Source organism: Octopus bimaculoides, chromosome 23 (genome assembly GCF_046866305.1).
Source record: "Octopus bimaculoides isolate indiv1 chromosome 23, ASM4686630v1, whole genome shotgun sequence".
In the NCBI taxonomy this organism is placed as follows: domain Eukaryota; kingdom Metazoa; phylum Mollusca; class Cephalopoda; order Octopoda; family Octopodidae; genus Octopus; species Octopus bimaculoides.
The window spans coordinates 14,788,724-14,798,404 of NC_142950.1; positions in this window are offsets into that span (position 1 = coordinate 14,788,724).

Sequence of the window (9,681 nt, forward strand, 5' to 3'; positions counted from 1 at the left end):
AGTGGAATGGCCTTCTCTTCATGCTCACTTTCCCTTCTTTCACTTCACTGTCTCTTTCATTTTTTCCCGTCCCTTCTTAATTCTTCTATCCCTCTACCTCTCTCTTCTCTCCCCACGTGACCGGTGTTCGGCCCGGCCTGACGTTTCTTTCTTGGTTTGGCTACCATCCGTGCAACATCTATATTCTTCCTTGTGCCGTTTAAATCTTATGTCCCTGCCGTAAGGCTTTATTTCTACACACGCCAGCTTAATTTAATTCGTCCTTAGTCGAAAGACACCTGTTGTTATGTCCTGTTAATTGCATTTGTATTGTGTAACATTTCTCTTTTTTTTCCCGTTCTTATTTTCGTATACATACGCTGTTTTCTTCCAAGGAATCTAATGCTCTTAGCTTATTTTTTCCTTGGGGCTGGCCAGATTGGAGCAATCTCAAGTATAACCAGCCGAAATTGTAAAGATAATCTGGAACTCGATTGAGGAGAGAAAACTCCGAATCACCTGTCCTTGTTTTCCTTGTATCGTCTGTCTTGGCGATTTTTTCTTCCTCCGTCTTCCCTTCTTTGGAGGTTAATATATTTCCGACGAAGAGTTCCGCTCGAAACGTCAAGTTCTCTTTCTTTCCTTTCCTGAGCGTCCAGTAACACAATATTTGTATCACATCCTCGCGTTGTTGTTTTTTGTTGCTTTTTTGTCGTTTTTCTTGTTTGAACTCACTATATATATATATGGTACTACTGTTGAACAAGCGTCTAACGCTATAATCCACTGACGTACAGATGTCTCTTTATGGTGACCTCACTCCTCATTGCACCTACTGAGGGGTGCTATGGTAATGGAAGAGTCGCAACGTGTGTAAACAAAATATTTCTGAGCGCACGTTTATACAAATGAAATATACACTGCAGGAGTCATATTTAGCTCCTTGTTGTGGTTGACCGTAAACAAGGACCGACTACGGGGGAGTTTCTTGTGATTGAATCACTCCATTTTGGGGAGACCATTGCACTCCCAAATCATTAACGACAAAGATCCTACCTGTCTTCCTAAAAGCAAAACCACGTCCCAATCTATCAGACTACCAACCTACCTTTCGCGCCTTAAACAGCCACACTATTTACAACATTATAACATGGAACTACTTAGTATAAAACATCTGTACAGAACGACTGTCACGATCTATTAATAGAGCCACACATGATGTCTTTCATGGAAGTCATGGTCATTTTCTGTTTCTATCTATCTATCTATCTATCAAAGGAATAACACAGCTACCACCAATTTCACGACGCCGACCACGACGAACACCACCACCACCATCACCCCACCACCACCACCGCCGCCGCTGCCACCACCGCCGCCGCCGCCGCTGCCGCCGCCGCTGCCACCGCCGCTGCCGCCGCCGCTGCCGCCGCCGCTGCCGCCGCCGCTGCCGCCGCCGCTGCCGCCGCCGCTGCCGCCGCCGCTGCCGCTGCCGCCGCCGCTGCCGCCGCCGCTGCCGCCGCCGCTGCCACCGCCGCCGCCGCCGCCGCTGCCGCCGCTGCCGCCGTTTCCGCCGCTACCACCGAATCTTTAACCACCACCACCACCACCACCACCACCACCACCACCACCACCACCACCACCACCACCAGCAATATTACCACAGGCCATCACCAGCAACTACTTTGATTCCTTCTTCTCCTCCTTCTCTTTGTCTTCCTCCTCTTCCCCTATTTTCTGAAATTACACTAATCACATCAACGAAACCCCCACCGTCACCCGCACCACTACCACTGCGATCACCACTCAATCGCCCATCGTACTACTTCATTAACTATAGAATTTTAATATATTAATTAAAAAACTATATATTTTTTAAAATTGAGTTTACAGTGGACGTGTGAAAATGCGTGTACATACTTGTTTATATATATATATATATATATATATATATATATATATATATATATATACACACATATACAAACATACATATATATACATATATATATGTGTGTGTGTGACATCATGTATATATGTATATATATATATATATGTATGTATGCATGTGTGTATATATATATATATATATATATATATGATCTCACACAAACAAACACACACACACACACACACACACACACACACACACATATATATATACATGTATGTTTGTATGTATATATATATATATATATATATATATATATATATATATATATATATATATATATATATATATATATATATAAATATACATACATGCATACATACATACGTACATACATATATATATATATATATATATATATATGTACATACATATACACACATATACACGTATGTGGGTGTATGTGTATATATACACACATATACACATCTGTGGGTGTATGTGTATATATATATATATGTGTGTGTATATGTATGTGTGTATGTATGTTTGTATGTGTGTATGTGTGTATATATATGTGTGTGTGTGTGTGTGTGTCTACGTGTGTATGTATGTATCTCTGGAACAGAGGCGCTGAGTATCAGAGTTTGGTCTTAATTATTTTTAATTATTCATTAGTCAAAAGAGTAGCTGTAGCAGCAACAGTAACAGCAGCAGCTGCAGCAGCTGCAGAAGCAGCAGCGACTGCAGAGACAGCAGCAGTGCACGAAGGAGAGATGGCACCGGCAGCAACAATAGAAAGAATAAACATGCTACAAATATTTGGAGCAAAACTGATAACGGCCAAAAATCAAAAAACAAGAAAATATATATTATGTTGTGTGGTAAGGAGCTTGCATCCTAACCACATGGTTCCGGGTTCAGTTCCACTACATGAGGCCTTTCTTAAGTATCTCCTATTATAGCCTCGGTCCGACCAAAGCCTTGTGAGTGGATTTGATAGTGGGAAATTAAAAGAAGCCCGACTATATATATATCCGTGTATGTGTTTTTGTGTCTGTTTGTCCCTACCCACCGCTTGACAACAGGTGTTGGTGTGTTTACGTCCCCGTAAGTTAGCGGTTCGGCAAAAGAGATTGACAGAATCGGTATCAGTCTCAAAAAATGTGCTGGAGTCGATTCATTCGACTAACAACCCCTCAAGGCGGTGCTTCCGCATTGCTTCAGTCAAATGGCTGAAACAATTAAAAAATTAAAGATTAAAGATATATAAATAAATGAAACAGGAAAAGCGACAAAACAAGAGAACAAACAACCGCAATAATAATGGTTTCTATTTTTGCACTAGGCCTGCAGTATTTGAGAGGCGGCGCAAGGCGACTACATCGACCCCAGGGTTTAATTAGTACTTATGTTATCGACCCCGAAACGTGAGTGTTGTTTATTTATTTATTGTTGTTTGATTTTGAGATTATAAACCCTGACTTTAAATGCCTTTCCTTCTAAGCTAACTCCTCACCTTACTTCTCTTCTGTTTTAGCTGTTACAAAGAAATGTCGCGAAGCATTTTGTCGGACGCGTTAACAATATTATGCATATATATATCTATGCACTCTACTCAGCATATTGAGTTCTATACCATGTAAAATATATTATTGATATATCTTACCACAGTTACAGGTCAGCTCTCACGTATAAGTGATATCAGAATTCCGAAACAACTTCTCTTTGGCCAATTCCGAGTAGGAAGGTCAGTTGGAAGTCCACTCTTACGCTTCAAGGACAAACTAAAAGACGATCTGGAAAAACGAAGCATCAGAATACAGGAACTGGCACTAGTCCTGCTTGTTCTCAGTTCAAAGATTTGAGCAAAGTCGACTTCAAAATCTGGACCAGCTTCGTGCAAGCATGAAGGCACGCTGGCAAAACGCGGTTCCTCTAAATGGAAACTTTACCTGTCATTGTGGTTTTGTGGCACGAAGTAAAGCAGGCCTTGCCGTCCACTCAACAAAACACAATAAATAATCTACAAGCCTTCGAGCAAACTGAGTCCTCAATTTGTTCCGTTTACCAAAAGGTTTGTAAGGCACCGGCAAGCTTCAAGACACGCATTCGTGTCCATAGAACATGGTTAACGCTTTATTTCACTTGTGGTTGACAACGAGAGAATCCATCACACACACACACACACACACACACACACACACACACACACACACACACACACACACACACATACACACACACACACACACACACACACACACATACACATCGAAGTGTACACTGTTATATATCCATAACAGCTGATCTTACCAATTGGTTTCGCACTAGGTGTTCAACGGAGTGTTAGGTAGAGTCCATTTATGTAACCCTGCGCTTTTCAGAGGTAGCCATTATGGAATGAAATATGGCAACTGCTCTCTATTTTGATAGGTGGATAGACACATCCGGTTTGTGGTTACAGTGAAAAGCATGATGAAACAAATTAAGCAGATTAAGTTAAGAGTTATGTCCCTTAGTGTCAAAAAGTGTTGTCTCCGGGAGTGATTTTTTTACAAGTCGGCGAAAGTTACCTGGAAAAGGGTTAATGGGAGATGGGTATGTCTTTAAAGTTAGTGTTCTTGTGGAAATGGAATGCGTGTAGTGGTACTATATGTATAGGCTTTGAGGGTGTGGATGGAGGGTGCATACGCATCTGTGTTCGGTAGTATGTTTTCTTCCTTTTATATTTTACGCTTTCACTCTTTTACTTGTTTCAGTCTTTTAATTGTGGCCATGCTGGAACACCGCCTTTTAGTCGGGCAAATCGACCCCAGGACTTATTCTTTGCAAGCCCAGTACTTATTCTATCGGTTGCTTTTGCCGAACCGCTAAGTTACGGGGACATAAACACACCACCATCGGATGTCAAGCGATGTTGGGTGGGGGGACAAACACAGACACACAAACATATACACACACATACATAAATATATATATACATATATACGACAGGCTTCTTTCAGTTTCCGTCTACCAAATCCACTCACAAGGCTTTGGTCGGCCCGAGGCTATAGTAGAAGACACTTGCCCAAGGTGCCACGCAGTGGGAATGAACTCGGAATCATGTGGTTGGTAAGCAAGCTACTTACCACACAGCCACTCCTGGTTAAATTCTTGGAGCATTTATGTATACATGCGGCGTGTGTAGGGGTACAATATGTGTGCGGGTTTATATTGTGGGTGGTGGTGGAAAAAAGTGTATGGGATGAGTGTCCGCCTTGTTGGGGCGTGTTTGTTTGTTGATGCGTTAGTGTATGTTCTGGTCAAACTCTTTGCCGGACCCCAGGTATTGGTGGCGGGGGGGGGGCGAAGTTGGGGGACTGGTGATTGTAGTCATGTCGTGGAACGCATGTATGATAGGATCTACTTCCTATCATATGGGCAAGGATTAAAAATTTCACTTCTGTTTTTCAGGTAAATGCCTGGATGCTGGGAACTCTTTAAAATCGCTATTTTCTTAGCCAGGCGTAATCTACACTTCCTGCTGTTATTGAAGTAAGCTTTATATTTCTCTAGAATCTTCCACTTTATGCTGTACTCGGTGGTGCTTTCTTTCAACGACGATACGGACTTGGCCAGAGTTACGTCTCTCAAGGTTACTTGGCATTAAGTCTCCGGGATGTTTAAGGAGGACTTCTGGTTGTTATAGCGGGTTCTGAAGGGGCCTTCAGTTGCCATCACATACTTTCACACATTTAGTTGTCCACTTGGTCCTATTGCTGTTACTTCTGTCTCGTATACGACGGTCTTCGTATTACAATGGCTATTCAGTGGACATGTGTAACTCCTACATGAGCATCCTGCCTCTATCTCAAGTGTGAGCCTACCTACTAAAACATTCTTTTACATTAGGATCACGGCTAAAGGAAATTCTCAGGGAGTGCCTATTGAATATTTTGATGATCCTATTTCTACGGAGGAAGTGCTTGTATACTAAGCGAAGGAAAATCTTACCTGCTTGGATTTTAACATTTAAAGACATGGGCGGTGGGAATAACAACACTTTCCAATGGCGCTTTCTTTTGGAGAGGTTAGGGTCTGGCATGTAACTAATTCTGTCCTTGAAACCGCTGGTGGCCAGAGCCTCATTGTGGTACGGGGAAGCATCAGCAGCAATCTCTTTGCTTGAAGATAGGCTGGATATTCTTTCGCTGATGACCTTTACCAAGTTCTTGAAAATTATGGCTGGATGATAGGTACCTGTGTTAATATATGATAGGTTCTCATTTGGCTTCCTGAAGGGTCTATAGGTATTGGACTTCAAGTCGAGAGTCAGATCATAGAAATCCATCGTTTTCAGGTTGGTTTCTATCGTGATCTTCAGTTCAAGGGAATTCACGGTACTAGTGGGGTCTTTTCTAAGCTTATCTAGCATGTGGCCATTTGCCCTTCTTTATATTCTTTTCTACTCAACGCACAAAGTTCGAAATTTGTGGGGAGGGGGGCAGTCAATCAGATCGACCCCAGTACGCAACTGGTACTTAATCTATTGACTCCGAAAGGATGAAAGGCAAAGTAGACCTTGGCAGAATTTGAACTCAGAGCGCAAAAACAAACTAAATACCGCTAAGCATTTCGCCCAGCGTGCTAATGTTTCTGCCAACTCGCCGCCTAAATATTTCTTTCTTTATTGCCCACAATGGCAAACAAGGGGACAAACAAGGATAGACAAAGGGATTAAGTCGATTACATCGACCTCACTGCGTAACTGGTACTTATTTAATTGACCCCGAAAGGATGAAAGTCAAAGTCGACCTCGGCGGAATTCGAGCTCAGAACGTAGCGGCAGACGAAATACCGCTAAGCATTTCGCCCGGCGTGCTAGCGTTTCTGCCAGTTCGTCGCCTTTTGCCACTCTTGATATTGCCAGCACGTCATGCCTGTAGAGGCCAAAGCTAGTAGAAGGGAACTCCTTTCAAGTGAATCTAGGACGGTGCTGTTGAAAATGCTCATTGATATGTCGAAGGAGCCGTCTGGGCTGGTTCGTTCGGCCCAAGCCGACCCCTACTGAAGAGTAAGGTTCTTCTAGCATGCATGATAATGCGTATGTCCTCGTCACTAACTTCAGTGTAGGCCTTAGCGAAGTCCAGTTCCTTAAAAAGCAGCTGCTTCGATATAGATAGGTAAAAGTCCACCATATCGAATTGGGTAAACCTATCTCTATCTCTTCCGCTATTGGTGTTAAACCATGTTATGATCTCGTTGGTGTTACGCTGCGGGGCGATGCCAGAAGTATTCCCACAACCGTTACTGATCTTGCTAGTGAGCTGTTTGATCAACTGTCCGATTTCAAATTTCGCAGGGTTTATCAGCCTGTACTTGCGGTAAGAGGTAGTTTGGTGCATGGCCGTTGATCGCAATAAAGACTACTTTCTTCGTAAGTGTCTCTACCCTATCCTCTATGCCTAATTTAACTGCTATATCCTTGGCCTCATAGTTAACGCTATCATAAGCTTGAGGGGCTACTCTCCTTTACGTTTGTGTAATAGTGTTGTTAAGTCTCTGTGCATATGTCTCGCTACTTAGTCTATATAGACTTTTAGAATAGAAGAATAGAAGGGTCCTATCAGGAGATCAAAGTCTGCAGAAGATGTAAGTCTACGAGTGTCTGCTCTAAGTTTACGTTGGAAAGTGATAGAGGACTTGCGAAATTTCAGGCGGGTTATAATGTCTAAAAAGTCATTCTCAAAGGCCTCCAGTTCCTTGATCATAGTTGGAAGCGTTCTGCATTTCAGCCCAAAGTGCTCAGTCTCCTTAGATGGTTTGTCTGGTTGAAGTAAAAGGTCTTCCTCCTAATTCGCCTGACTAGGTCGATCATCTTCTCCAGCAACAGCTTTGTATAGAACATACATACATATACATACATACGTATACATATATTCCCTTGTCAGGAAAAAAGAACATGCCCCTTAAGTATGAGAACAAAATCGAACGTTAAAACCATATAATGCAAAGCGAATTCTGCTAACCGCACGACCAACATATAAAGAAAGGATTAAATGATCACAAAATTCACTATATATATATTTCAATATATATATATATATAGTTTGTGAGTGTGTACGTATATGCGTGTGTGAATGTATATATATATACATACATATATACATACATATATATATATATACACACACATATATATATACACACACACATTCAAAAACATACAAACACACACATAGATGTACATGTATATATATATTTATACATATATGTATATACATACATACGTACGTATGTAAATGCATAATACATACATACATACATACACACAAGAATGCACGTACACGCAGTCACACATCTACATACACACATATTGTGAAGGATTTCAACATAAGCGACGAACACCTCCGCCATCACCACCGCCACCACCGGCACCGTCACCGCCACCGCCACCACATAAATGACACTATTCGGTTCTCTCATCGCTCACCAGGCAGTCTTTCTATAAACACGGAAGCAATTAGAGACGAGTAATGCCCGGATGAACATGTTGGCAGAGGAGACCGTAGTAACTATGGCTGAGAAATGATGTGTTCACTGTTGTGTGACATGTTATTTTGTAGTATTATGCACGTTCCATCCTCTCAGGACACGTCTTTTGTGTCTTTCTGTATTATAGTAATATTGTTTTATGACTGGTTTCCACACACACACACACACACACACACAAACACACACACACACACACACACACACACAACACACAGATGCACACACACTTATGTGTGTATATATGTTACGTATGTAAGTATATATATATATATATATATATGCATATATATATATGTATATATATATATATATATATATATATATATATATGCATATATATATATATATATATATATACATATATGCATATATATTTATATATATATACATGTATGTATATGATCATGTATGTATGTATATATGTATATATATACATGTATATATGTATTTATATATGTATGTATATATATATATATATATATATATATATATATATATATATCTATATATATATATATATGTATGTATATATATGCATGTATATATGTATATATATATATATATATATATATATATATTATGATTTATATATGTATATATGTTTGTATTTATATATATACATACATACATTATATATATGTGTATATATATGTATGAATATATATATATATATATATATATATATATATATATATATATATATATATATATATATATATATATATATATATGTATATATATGTATATATATATATTTATATATATATATATATGTATATATATATATACACACACAAAATATATAAGTAGTTTTTGTCAACTATTGTAAAGTAACGTACTATGAGTGTTCTGTTAGGTTTACCACTAAAACTCCTGCTTGAACCATAACTGAAAGTGTGGTGCTGAGACTGCCTATCAGGTAGATATAGATTTAAACTAAGTATGAAAAAGCAAAACGTTTGGCATTACCTGAAAAGGACATTTAATTTAGTTAGAGAATACAAATATACAGAGTCTTTTACAGCTGTTTATAAAATAGCCAAGCATGTGGATCATCATATTGAGGAAGATTCCATAAGCTGATTATCAGAGAGAGAGAGAACTCAGAGAGAATTGAAAATGAGGGTATATCCGTAGTCGCAGATATTAATATATTCCAGTTTGTCAAAAATGGGGAAAGGATCAGAGTAAAATAGATATGCGTGAGGTAGTTCCGGGATCGAATAAATAATATAGTTTTAGGTAAGGACCATTAGCAATTTCAAATGAGA